A 14,144-nucleotide genomic window follows, 5' to 3' on the forward strand; every position below is an offset into this window, starting at 1 on the left:
AGAGTTCCAAATGGTTGATAATAGACAAAATCCACCTAGAAGGACATTGGGAGACTATGCTATACAACAAGGACCGAGGCATTTCTCTAGCATAGCCATACGTCCTGCCACCAAATCATTAGAAATGAAGCCAGCTTTTCTTAGCTTAATCAGCACTCATCAATTCACTGGAATGGATCATGAAGACCCTTATACTCATCTACCCACATTCTATGAGTTGGTTGGGACCATGGGCTTCGAGGAAAATGATATTGAATCTGTTTATCTGCGTCTATTTCCTTTCTCACTTGTAGGCAAAGCAAAAGAATGGTTAAAGTCGCATCCAAACTAGAGTCTAAGTAGCTGGAATGATGTAGAAGAGAAATTCCTTCATAGATTCTTCCCATTCTCTCGATATATCAAGGCTAAGTCTGATATCTCCACATTCAGGCAAGGGCCAGAAGAACCTTTTTGTGAAGCTTGGGAACGCTTTAAAGTGATGTTAAGAAGATGTCTTAATCATAGCTTTGAGGATATTGCTCAGTTGAACATATTCCACAATGGTTTGAGGCTTGATACTAAAATGATCTTGGATGCTGTAGCAGGAGGTACAATGATGAGTGTTGATGCATAACAAGCTACAAGAATCATTGATGCCTTAGCCTCAACAGATTACCAAGCTCAACATGATAGATATACAGTGCAAAAGAAATGGGTGCTGGATCTTAGTACTTCAGACGCAATTTTAGCACAAAACAAGATTTTGACTCAGGAAATTGAGGCATTAACCAAGCAAATGTCAAAACTTCCTCACCAATTACATGCAGTAAATTCTCCTTCAATTCAGAATCAAGCTTTGAAGTGTGATTTTTGTGGGGAAGATCATCTTAATGGCCAATGCTCTTACCAAAATCCATCAGAGGAAGAGGTTCAATATATGAATAATCAAGGAAGGCAAAGTGGCTTTGCATATAATTATCCAAATAACATGACTCAAGGATGGAGGAATAATCCAAATCAAGGATTTGGGTGGAAGCAAGAGGCTAGATCATCTAACAGACAAGCTCCTTATCAACAACAACCACATTATCCTTCCGTTCATGAGAGAACATCCAAATTGGAGGATACTTTTGAGAAATTCATGCAAGCCTCTCTATCTAATCAGGAAAATACTGAAGCATCAATAAGGAATTTAGAGACACAGGTGGGGCAATTGGCTAAACAATTAGCTGATAATCAAGGAAGTCAATTTTCATCCAATACACAAACCAATCCAAAGGAGCATTGCATGTCTATCACTACTAGAAGTGGGAAAGTTATAGGAAAAGGAGTTGGAGACAATTTAGTTGTTGAGGAGGAGGATTTAAAGGATATAGAGATTGAAAAAGAACAAATTGAGTGTGAGGGAGGAGAAGGAAGGAATAAGGAAGATGTTGTAGATATTAGAGAGAAAATAGAAAAAAATCAAAAAAGTGAAAAACAAGAAAGGAGTGTTCCTATAAAAGATGTATCTTATCCACATGCTCCTACAAAGAAAGACAAAGAGAGACAATTTGTAAGATTTATGGATATTCTCAAAAGACTGCAAATTAACACTCCTTTTACTGAAGCTTTAGAGCAGATGTCTACATATGCGAAATTCATGAAGGAATTATTGACAAAGAAAAGAAAGTTCAATGACCAGGAAATAGTTGAATTGGAAGCTAGATGCAGTGCTATAATTCAAAAATCATTACCATAGAAATCCAGAGATCCTGGGAGTTTCACTTTGCCAGTTACCATAGGAAATCTCACTATTGGAAAGGCATTATTGGATCTTGGAGCTAGTATTAATTTGATGCCTTCATCAATGCTGAAGAAAATTGGAGATGTAGAAGTGAAACCAACAAGAATGACTTTGCAGTTGGCTGATAGATCAATCAAATATCCACATGGAATAGTTGAAGATCTATTGGTAAAGGTAGATAAATTTCTATTCCCAGTAGATTTTGCTGTAATGGATATTGAAGAAGATGCTGAAGTACCTTTGATATTGGGAAGACCATTCATGAAAACTGCCAAAGTTATAATTGATGTAGACAAAGGAAAATTGAAGGTTTGTGTTCTAGATGAAGAAGTAAGTTTTAATGTTTTTGAAGCAAAGAAGTATTCAAATGATCATAAAGAGTGTTTCAGAGTGGATATGAATGTTGTTGAACCTTTAATGATGTTAAGCAGGCGTCAAGCTATATGACGTTAAACGAGCGCTTGCTGGGAGGCAAACCAGTGTTTTGTTTTGAAATGTGTCTTTAATTTTTGTTTTGATTTAGTAGTATGTTTTAATATTTGATGTCTTTAAAACCAGTTTGATATGTGAAATGGTCATGTAGGTTTGAAATGTTAGGTGAAATGAATGGATGGAAGAAAGCTTAGAAAGGTTTGAAACTTTTGGCAAAGACAAAATGAAAATTTTCAAGAAAATTTCATTGCAGGGTAATTTTAGCTTAAGCTAGAACTATTAGCATAAGTTAGATATGCAGAAAAAGAAAAAAAAATTGTTTTGCAACTTTCGCTTGAGCTAAACTGGGCTAGCTTGAGCTAAAAAACTTTGTTGCTCTCAGCCAAACTTTAGCTTGAGCTAAAACGGTCTAGCCTGAGCTAAATGAACTTTGTTGCTCTCTGTAAAATTCTAGCATGAGCTAAAATGAGCTAGCCTGAGCTAGAAAACTGTTGCTCTCGGCCAAACTTTAGCTTGAGCTAAAATGAGCTAGCCTGAGCTAAACAAATTTGTTGCTCTCGGCCAAGTTTTAGCCTGAGCTAAATTGATCTAGCTTGAGCTAAAAAAATTTGTTGGTCTCTGCCAAACTTTAGCCTAAGCTAAAAAGATCTAGCCTAAGCTAGTGAGTCTTTTCTAAAAAAAAAAAAAAAAAAAAACTGCAGCATTTTAAAATCACTTTTGAAAACCCTGCACCCTAACTCATTTTCAGTCAAGCGTTCCTAGTTTTAAAAATTCCATCCCAAAGCTTTCATACTCATTCTAACATTTCATCTACATTTCCATTATCAAGGTAAATGCTTTATGTATAAATCTATCATCTCCATAGCCATCATTGTTGCCATTTCCATTCAAGCATGTTGCCTTCTCCATTCATTTTAAGATTTCATTGCTATAAACTCAAAGATTCAATCTCATTGATATTTAAATGTTTTGATGTTGAATATGATTATTATTTTGAGTTTATCCAAAGTTAAGCACTATCTTCCATGGATTAAATACCAAAAATTACTCATTCAATGCCATTCTATATCATGCATACCAAGGTTTGTTAAAATGTCAATCAAATAGAACACTTTGGTTTGAGAAATGCTTATTCTTACATGTGCAGAAAAATGAGTCACACCAAATCCACATCTGGTATTAAATAATCTGTCATTGACACCCACTGAATTTGATGATTATCTATCTTTGGCGACAGCTGTGGGAACCTGGGGACAGTCACAATTTTTTAGGGGAGGCAGGAGCGTTTGGAGTTGGGACTAGAGTTGAAGATACACCAGAAATGGCAGCTGGACCAACTGGAGTAGCAGTATATGATGAACATTCAAATCAATTCCAAAATGATGATTGTGGCACAAAATTTGACAAAATCACAAAAGGAGATTGATACTTCTCATGCACAATGAACAAAAAACTATTTTTATCTTTTTTTGTTTAACTTTAATTTCAATATTAATTTAGTTTAAGTAGTTTAGTTTAGTAAGTTGACTTTAGCAGTTTAGTTTAATATTTCTTACTTTAGCTTTTGTTGATTGCTAGCTTAAGTTAGTATAGTGGCTGATGTTTTCATATTTTGTGAAATCTTGTATATAGATAGATGATGGTATAATTTTTTGGAAAAAGAAATCAAACCATAGTTCTAAATTAGAACAACTAAATGGATTGATCAGGGACATAATTTGAAAAAAGAATTTGTGGCTGGAACCATCACTCAAATTGAGAAAGGATAGTAATGTGTAAAAGTTGGAACAAGGTAAATAGTTAAAAGCAATGTCTGAGAACAAATGATGAATTCAAATTAGCCAACCAAGTGAGAGTGTGAAACCTTTAAACAGTTTGAGAGACTTTCACTAGTGAATTGTTAATTGAGGTTGCCTAATTTTATAGTCAATTTGCATAACAAAATCAAATATGGAGATGATTGGGGCATGTTTAATAGAGTTGGAGGTGAGAAAACTCAGAACCAAACAGCTAACATTTGCAATATATGATGAAATGTGTAGAAAAATAACCCTTTTGAGCCAAATTTGTTTTATTGCACCCTAGCTTCTGATATATATATATATATATATATATATATATATATATATATATATATATATATATATATATATTGTCCTACCTTGTGGTATGCTAACAAAAGGAGAGCATAGGTGCAATTCAAATTTCTATAATTAAAAGAATTGGATTTGGTGTGGTTGCTGGGATTTTGAGAATGAAAGAAAGAATAAAAAAAAAGAAAAGGGAATGACAAAATTATCCAAATTCTCATTCTCTTTTCTAGAGAAAAGAAAAAAAAGAAAAAGAAAAGAAAAGGGGATTACAAGAATATAGAAAAGAAGGAATGTGAATGAATCTTACGGAAGGGATAATGGATAACTCAATTACAAATTGAATTGCAAATATGCTAATCTTTTGTTAGGTGTGCATTTTGTTATCCTGGAAAAACCAAATTTTGTTTGTAACCTAACCTCATTACAACCTGAAAAAGACCTCAAGATCTATGTTTGTGAAAGTGTTTGTAATCAACTGGAAATGAAGGGCAACCTTAAATTAACTTGGAATTCAGTGGAAAAAAGAGGGAAAACACTCACCAGTGAGGAATGAAGAGAGAAATTCCTTAGTTTGATTCTCAGTGAAGAGTAACAATTGTTTACCTTGGAAATTGAATACATTCTTATCCTGTCTTGGTTTGAATTGATAGGAAACACCACAATTATTTTTTGAATTATCTTGTGCTCTTTCCATGAAGTTGTTCTGATATTAAACTATAGATTTGATTTCTAAGGATTTTGGGGAAGGATGAACTCATATTTTTTGGGATTCAATTACTTTGCTTGAGGACAAGCAAGATTCTAGGTTAGGGGGAATTTGATAAGTGCTAATTAGTAGTTTTTATGATTGATAAAATTGAACACTTTGGAACTTAATTGTTGCTTAATGTAAGAAAATTACCCTAATCTGATAATTATTGAATCTGATTATATATTTTGAACCAAGAAACAAATGAAGAAATTTAATCTCAATTTTTGTGTGAATTGCAGATGAATATGAAGCATTGAAAGATTTATTCAAGCTGGCATTGAAAGAAAGAAAGTAAAAACTTAATTGGATCACAAGAAGATTTAGCTCAAGCTAGAGGATTTAGCTCAAGCTAAAACTGTCCAGAGTTGATTAAAGGTGCAGTACAATTCTAGCCCAGGCTAGAATTGCTAGCTCAAGATAAAACTGTCCAGAGTTGATTAAAGGTGCAGTACTGATCTAGCTCAGGCTAGAATCGCTAGCTCAAGCTTAAAATGCACTGAAAGATATAGCTTAAGCTAAAACGGGCTAGCTTGAGCTAAAGTTGATTATATAAATTTTGAAACACAACTCAAAATCAACGGTGGAAAAAGATTGGGTTTTTATAGAGAGAGACTAGTGAGAGAAAGAGAAGAAACCTCTGTTCTTAGGAGAAGAACTTGCTCAGATAAGCCCTTCTTATGCAATCCAGATCAAGAATGAAGATTGAAGGAGCTGTCATGAGTGGCTAAGTTCTTTCTAACTTGGGATTGAATGTAATTTACCTTGATCAAATGTATTCTTGGTGATATATATATATATATATATATATATATATATATATATATATAATTTTCTTTTCTACTTGTTCTTGGTATTTTCGTTTTATGCTTATTGCTTGATTCTGTCTGATCAATAGAGTCTTGATTTTGATCCTTAAATTTAACTGAAAAGTACCTTTAAGGATTTGAAATAGACGAAAATAGTTGAAAACTTGTAATGTTTGGAATAGATTCCAGGTTATTGATTGCATTATAATTTTGTTCCTAAAGTTGGATGATTTGTTAAATATATGAGGAATTAGTGTTTGAGAAATTATCTTATGAATTTCATTTGTGAGGAATCAAGGTGAATGACTTTAAATTAATCATCAAGAATAAGTAGTTTTGAGTATTATATATTGTATTATTCAAAATATAGATGATTGAGATAGACGCAATTCAATCCCAAGTATCTTTCTCTATAATTGATAAGTTAGTTTTGTATTTGGTTGAATCAAACCCTAAACCTTTGAGTTACTTGTGAAATCTTTAATTTGGTTATGAACAAAGTCTCAAAATTATTTTCTATACTCAATGAGTTTTATAACAGAACATCTTAATTAGAATTGTTCTCTATGGGTTCGACATTCGTACTTTAAAGAGTACTATATTACAGTTGATTTGGTACACTTGTCGAGAAATATCAACAGTTACCTAGATGATGGGCTACTTCCTACCGAACCTATGGAGGCTAAAATGGTTAAAAGGAATGCAGGGCAGTATACCTTAGTAGATGGAAATCTCTTTCGCCATGGTTATACCCACCCAATCCTCACATGCTTAAGTGGATATCAGTGTGCCCGCATAATGGTCGAGCTCCATGAGGGCATTTGCGGTAGCCACATAGGAGAACGAACTCTTTCGTTGAAGGTCATCCGAGTTAGGTATTATTGGCCAACCGTGAAGGAGGATCACGTGAAGTATGCACAACGTTGTGAGCAATGTCAGAAGCATGCTGATTGGCATCACGCACTAGCCGAGGAGTTACGGTCGATTTATAGCCCGTGGCCTTTATATACTTGGGGAATAGACATCTTGGGCCATTTCCCTTTGGTGATACGTCAGATGAAATACCTTATTATAGCAATCAAGTACTTCACCAAGTGGGTCGAAGCTGAGCAAGTTGCACAAATAATTTCCCACAAGGTGCAACATTTTGTATGGAAGAACATTGTGTGTCGTTTTAGGATCCTGAGGCACCTAGTGTCCGACAATGGAACCCAATTTGCTAGTCAACAATTGGGTAAGCTATGCTCGGAGCTGGGGATAAAGAAAATCTTCCCCTCGGTAGAACACCCTCAGACAAATGGTCAATTTGAATCAACTAACAAAGTATTGTTGAGGGGGTTGAAGAAGGCAAAGGGAACTTGTTCAGAGGAAGTTTCTAGAATTTTGTGGGTCTATGACACCACCCCTCAGTCAACAACCAAAGAGACACCCTTCAGTTTGGTATATGGGTCAGATGCCATGATACCAGTGGAAATCCAGGAAATCTCCCATCGGTTCCAACGTTTCGTTGTGGAGGAATCTAACAAAGGAAGGAAGGTGGACTTGCTAGACGAGGTGCGTGAGCATGCCCGCATTAACTCGGAGGCTCTAAAGAGAAGGGTGGAGTTAAGGCAAAAGACCAAGACGAGACCTCGGTAGTTCAAGGTTGCCGACTTGGTGATGCGAAAGCCCCATCCCTATCAGTTAGAAAACAAGTTATCTCAGAAGTGGACTAGCCCATTTCGTGTAGTCGAGGTGCTCGGGAATGGGGCATACAAGTTAGAAACTCTGGAAGGGGGAGCCATTCCTTGAACGTGGAATGTGACAAACCTCAAGTTTTATTTCAGTTAAGACATTTTGTTTTAATTCTTTCTTTTTTAACAATTTGATGATTAAGGTGATGCTCTTTTTTCTTGGAAGGGTTTTTTTAACGAGGTCATCTAATGATAAGTTTGTTATTTGAAGATGGTGCAGTAGTTTTGTTGATTTACATGAATTAGCACATGGTAAGTCAACTTAGCTCGGCGTAAGTATGTATGCTCGAGCACAGGCGCCCTGTGAGATTACTTTGCTTGTTGATCTACATGAGTTAGCACCAGGTAAGACGACCTAGCTCGATGTCATTACGACCATCCGAGTATAGGCATATTGTGTGTAGATTGATTATCTAGTGGTAGGTAAGAAGACCTAGCTCGATGTTAGTATGATTACTCAAGTATGGGCACCTTGTGTATAAATTGGTTATCTAGTGTCAGGTAAGATGACCTAGCTCGGTGTCAGTACGACCACCCGAGTAGAGGTGCTCTGCAGTTTAATTTTTTATGACTAAGTTGTTTGACTCGAGGCAAGGTAAGATAACCTAATTGTTGAATCAAGTGTGATAAAAAGCTTGGAAGAATCCAAATCCTAGTGTTTGATGGAAGGCTGATGTTGCTGCTGTGTTTAGGATAGGATCTAGGTAGTTTATCTGTGTAATCCACTCTTTGTTGAATCTAAAGCTAAAGTGTTTTCAAATCTTTTAAGATTAAAGTGTTTTTCAAACTAAGTGAAAAACAACCGATTGTTTTACTCTTATGTGTTTTTGAAAAGGTTGAAAACTGTTTTGGTTGGTTGACTTGCTGTCAAACCAAAACAATCGATTGTTTCGTGCTTTCAATCGATTGTTTGTTTGAAAATCCTAACAGAATCTGTTTTGTTACTTGAGTATGCTTTAAATGCTTTTCAAATTGAATGCGCTCCTGTTTTAAATGCTTTGACCAATCTTTGAAAGCTATAAATAAGTTTGTTTATGTTTTATAACAAACAAGAAAAGAGAAAAACATATTTGAGTTTTTCAGGGATTGCTTTCAAGATTTGAACTTTCACTATTCAGCTTTGGTATTCTCAAGAGAGAGTGGAATAGGATTACATCTATATTGATTTCAGTTCATTATGTAAAAAGTATAATTCGTTCTGAATACTTTGTATTTTCTGGTTTTGTAAGCCAAGAAGGGTTGTGTGCAAGAGGTTGTCAAGATCAACATTCTTGGTGTGTGCTGAGCCAAAGGAAGTGTGTTTCTTGAGGGGTTCAAGGTCACTTCTTTGGTGGTTTTGTGTGTAATCTGTATTTGATTGTGTAGTGGATTGCCCAGTGGATTCTGGGGACTGGATGTAGCTCTTGGTTTAAGAGTGAACCAGTATAAACTGTTTGTGTATCTTTTTCTTCCCTTAAACTCATTTAAATTCAGTTGTTGTTGATTTGCTGGTATAAACAATCGATTGTTTCAAAGAAATAACTGATTGTTTTTCTGGTGCTTTGCTATTTTGTGCTTTATACCTTGGCTAACTGAATTTCTGATTGAGTTTCATAAAGAATTTTGTTCTAGCTTAAAAAGTTTTCGAAAACCCCCTTTAAACAATTCACCCCCCTCTCGTTTAATGCCGTATATTCTAACACTAACTCGGTGTAAGAACGATCACCCGAGTCTAGGTGCTTTGCAAATAACTATTGTTTAAGTGCATGGTAAGTCGGGCTAACTCGGTGCGCGAGCGATCACCCGAGTTCACGCGCTCTATGAAATGGATGAATGATGCATAGCAGAATCATTCACTTATACCTTTGGTAGTTAGGGGTTAGCTTGGTGTAAGAGTGAGTATTCGAGTTTAGGCACCTTGGGAGATGAATGAACCATTCTTGACGCAGGATAAGACGACCAAGCTCGGAAGGGTGCGACAATCTGAGTAGGTGCTCTGCGAAGCAAAGCTTAGCGAGATCACGATATGTGGCCCCTGGCCAAGTTTGTGAAATACACCTATGCACGTCGTGATTCAACATAGGCTTGTCGTAGCTGTGGGTGTATAGTTCATCAAAAGGTTAGTTCTTTGTTAGTTGAGAACTCCACAATTTTTCATTCTTAGATTTTTCCTAAGTTGCACTCTTGTTATCTTTATCACTTCATACCCAAGATGTAGAAATGAGCTAGCTTAAGTGGTAAATTATTCACATGTATATTAGCAGTAGTTGTTATGCTTAAGCTAGTCGAAGTTTTCTATGTTGAGTATAGTAGCATGCATTCACAAAAGTTTTAAAATAATTATACGTGACAAAATGATTCAAAGGCAATAAATATAAAGTGTTTGAATTTTTCAAGAAAGATAACATATTACAAACAGATAAAGGTTCAAGTTATTCGTCCCTTAATTGACCATCAACCATGGTTTTACCCGGGCCAAGTCTTGAGTCAATTTCGGGATGGATTCCTTAGGCTTGTTGATGGAAGAGGCCCAAGCAGAAGCCCACATGCAAGCCCACCAAAGGGTAGATTTGGGCCAACCACTTATGGCCAAGAGGATCCAAGAAGACTGGAATGCTGCTACTAATGGCAGAGAAATGTTCTTATACATGTTCAAATGCTATAAGCTCTAGTGTAGAGTAGACTTTAATTTCTTGTCAAAATTAGCATAAGAACTTTATTTGTAATTTTTCTTAGAATTAATTTTGGCACCTAAAACACCAACCTAGGTAAACTTAGAGTTTCTAAAAACCTCTAAATTTACCAAGGCCGGTCTAGAAAGCCCACAGAGCATGCAAACTAGCCACACCCCTCCCATGTGCTTCTTTGGGCGCCATTGTTTTAGGAGGGAATTTAGTTGAATTTCTCTCCACTTTCATTTGAATTTCTAGCCCTCTAAACACTATAAATAAGAGGGCTTCGCTCATGTAATGTCAAGATTAATCTAATAGTGAATTGCTGCCAATTTTGTGCCAATCTCACTACTTGTCTTCTCCTACCTCTCTAGGATAGATAATTGATCTTCAAACTTTCATTCTGCCCAAGTGAGATGGCCTCACCACTCACATTTCATACCTAACCTGCACCTCCAAGGCAGCCACATCTCCGAGGAGAGCCTTGACCGTGAGCATCCATTGAGCTTCCTCAAATTCCACCAACAATTCTCCAAAGGATTAAGGCACTCTTCCATCACTTGTTCAATAGTTGCCTCGAATCTCACAAGGTAGGATTGGGCAACGTCTAATTTGAATGCCTCTGCAGCATTGACGAGGTCTTCATACTTTCGAGCCAGTTCCCCTTTCAGTTTATCGACTTCAGCCGAGAGCTTGCTCCTTTCCTTAGTTAGGTGTGCAGTTTCTTAGGCTCGGTCTGTTGCCTCCTTCACTTTCTCGGCTTGAAGTCGCTCGGCTTCCTGTTGCAAGTTGGTGGAATGCTTGAGCTAATTTTGTAGGCGCTTTATTTCCTTGCGGAGCTCGACATTCTCTTGGGCCTTCAGGTTCTCTGCCACCCTTTTATTTTTCATCTTGGTTACAGCCAAGCAACCTGTGGCGAAGGCCTGCCCAATTTGTTTCATGGCTTTACGAACCAAGTGGTTTTCGTCGTAAGCCATGAGTCTTTCCCTATCTTTGCTGGGCAGGAAGGCCTTCTCAAAGTACGTGGGAATCTCAAGGCTTAGGTTTCATAATCTTTTCCCCTTGGAGCTCTCCACTTTGCCCTCTTGGATGACCATCATATCACGAGACAGAGTTTGGCCTTCTGAAGTAGCAACATGATGGGAAGGAGCAACATGAGTGAGAATGCTCGGTAAGGGCAGCAATTGCTTTCCTTTTTCTTGTAAAAATAAGCCCCAAGGTGGTTTCCTCATCTTCGTCAGTCAGGGCTTGAGTAATGGTGGCCAGAGGTTTTAGCTTTTGAGATAAGGAATCCTTGGGCGTGTTGGCAGTTGTCCTCATCCTTTTGGACATCTCCTTTAGCTCCTTCTTGCTGGTTTTGGACAACATCCTCTCTGCAAAGAAAATAAGTGAATGGTTAATAACAAGAACAAGGTTAGTCTCGCTAAGGTATGGAATGAGGAGTACTAGTATAAGCCTTTAAAGCACTAGGAGTGTACTCTTTGCTCATAAGGAAGGAAGTGTCAAAAACAACCTTCAAGCTTATCGAGAACTTGCAGACTTTCTGATTTGATGAGGGCAAGTCGTCTAGGTGCCGAGTACTCTGGAATCGTGGTTCAGGGGTCTCATACAAAGGAAAACTGTCCAGAAGGGTCAGATCTTCTTTGTTAGCTTAGATTTTTAGGAATTTGCTTTTAAAGTTTTTATAAAAAGACTGGTAAAGGGTGAACAAAGATCTTCCAGGGGCACCGTTTAAGGATACCCATAGTTGGCGGTCTGAATGTTTGGCCTCAAAGAAATAAAGGAAAACCTTCACAATCGGCAAAATGGCGAGTTGTGAACACAAAATGGTAAAGGCACAAATGAATGCCCAACTATTCGGGTGTAGCTGGGTAGGAGCTACATTTATCTCGATTAACAACACGCTTACAGGAGGTATAGAAGGAGGTTTTGTCGAAAAGGGTTTTAGGGACCAAGGATACATGGTATTGTAATCTATTGCAAATTATATCTAAAACACAAAAGCACAAACACAAATCAGATACAAGCATCATTCAGACCAAGAAGTATGAGCAAGTTAAGAGTAAAATGAAGGCACATTCTATATCCATACAATGCAATCAGCGGGTAAGAAATAATCATCGACAAAAAGTAATGAATCCAGAGAAAATCCTAACTTAGGCAGTACAATCGACAACATGAATGCTCGGTGATGGAGATTGGTAAAGGGAAAATACATGTTACGATAAATGATTAAAAAGAATAAGATTCTTTATTGTGGAAGATCTTGACGGCACGAGATTTTCTGGAGTGAGGAAGTGGATGCGTGAAGGGGAAGCTGAGAAGGATGAAAGGGTTTTAGAGGTTTAAAGAAATGAAACAATGATATGGGAGTAAGATTTCGAACGTAGACTTATTTGAGTAAGGGAATGCCAAGCGACAATGATTTCCCGCTGTTGATGAGGATGCCACGTGTATGCTCTTGAATAAGTGTGGTGAGACGTCACCTCAGAAACGCTTCATGTACCGCGCCTCACCTACCCGTTTGGAAAACCATCGTGTCAGCCACCAAAGCGCTAGAAAAACTCTTCACCTAGTCAAGCTCGGCTCGAGCCTGGGGAGCTTGTGTACTGGATAGGAGTGCTCTCATGTTCTTGGGACCTCGGTCCAAGTATTTAGGTATGGTCAGCTCGGTTTTGGGCCCAAAGGGCGGGTCATGAGCTCGACCCAGTTTCATTGGTAAGCCCGGTGGAGAATAATTAAAAATAGGAAAGATAATAAGTTTGATCATATGTTAATATAAAGTTGTTATATGTCGATATATATTAAGTTGTTAGAATAGAATATATGTGAATATATACAGAGTTGTTAGTTAAATAAATATACGCATAGAGTTGTTAAATTGAATATATGGAGATTTTAGTTATATGGTGAGCACCCAAGAATAAAGGTGCATAAGATTCTCTTCTGATGTTAGCACCGTGAGTAAAGGTGCCCGTAGGCAGAATATTGTTTCTGTTATGCTTTCATTTGATATTATATTCTCATGAGAGAAGGTTGTTAAAAGGATAATTATAAAAGGGGTTTGAGACCTCGGTAAAGGTACGTTGTTTTGGAATACTTAGACTGAAATTGATTACTTATTTTCGTATGTTCTCACTGACTCGATCGTCGGAGTGTGATCAACAGGTAGAGTCCCCTCTATCCCAACGGAGCCACATTCCAGTGCAACCAAAGGAGACAAAACAGAAGCGGAGCTCTCCATCCAGGTCAACCGGCGAGAACATGTATTATATTTATTTTGAGTGAAAATATTCTTTATTTTGTAGTAGCAACATTAGAAACCAATTTTGAAAAGAAAGAAGTTATTGATTTCCATCGATGATCCTATAGTTGCATTATTAGAGATTGTTATGACTATAGGTACAAACCTATTGGAGGTTACGTGAGATTGAACTGTTTTTGGAAGAATTAGTGACATCCCTTTATACATACACATGTATGATGTGTCAAAGGTTGCAATTAGCAACCAAAAGCTTAATATATATGTCATTCAATCTTGAATGATGTAAGTCTCGTCCACCTATCAATCATTTTACTTTATATAATTAAATCATTGATTATGATTTAACTAATTATACTTGTAGGTATTTTTCTAGAGTATGTATTAATAAGGGGAAATATGGGATTCATGGATCCCCAATTAATAACCCAATAGGAAATAAGAAAGCTGAAATTCGGACATACATCACTAATTGTCTGGTTACAGGGGGAACATATATATTTTTGCTCCTTATATTGATGAGTAAGTACAATTTTTAAGTCGTCAATTATTAGTATTTCATCCTTTAAAGTTTTACTAATTGTTTTCATGGATGTAGCAGGTGTCACGAACAGCTACTTGTGATATCCCTAAATGATGATAATATTGCAT

General features: G+C 36.8%; 1 pseudogene; it reads right to left on the reverse strand.

Moving 5' to 3' along the window:
* Positions 1–401: 401 nt before the first annotated feature.
* Positions 402–507, reverse strand: LOC137827391 (small nucleolar RNA R71; annotated as a pseudogene).
* Between the last annotated feature and the right edge of the window lie 13,637 nt (positions 508–14,144).

The sequence above is a fragment of the Phaseolus vulgaris genome, chromosome 8, assembly GCF_000499845.2.
Source record: "Phaseolus vulgaris cultivar G19833 chromosome 8, P. vulgaris v2.0, whole genome shotgun sequence".
NCBI classification, from domain to species: Eukaryota; Viridiplantae; Streptophyta; class Magnoliopsida; order Fabales; family Fabaceae; genus Phaseolus; species Phaseolus vulgaris.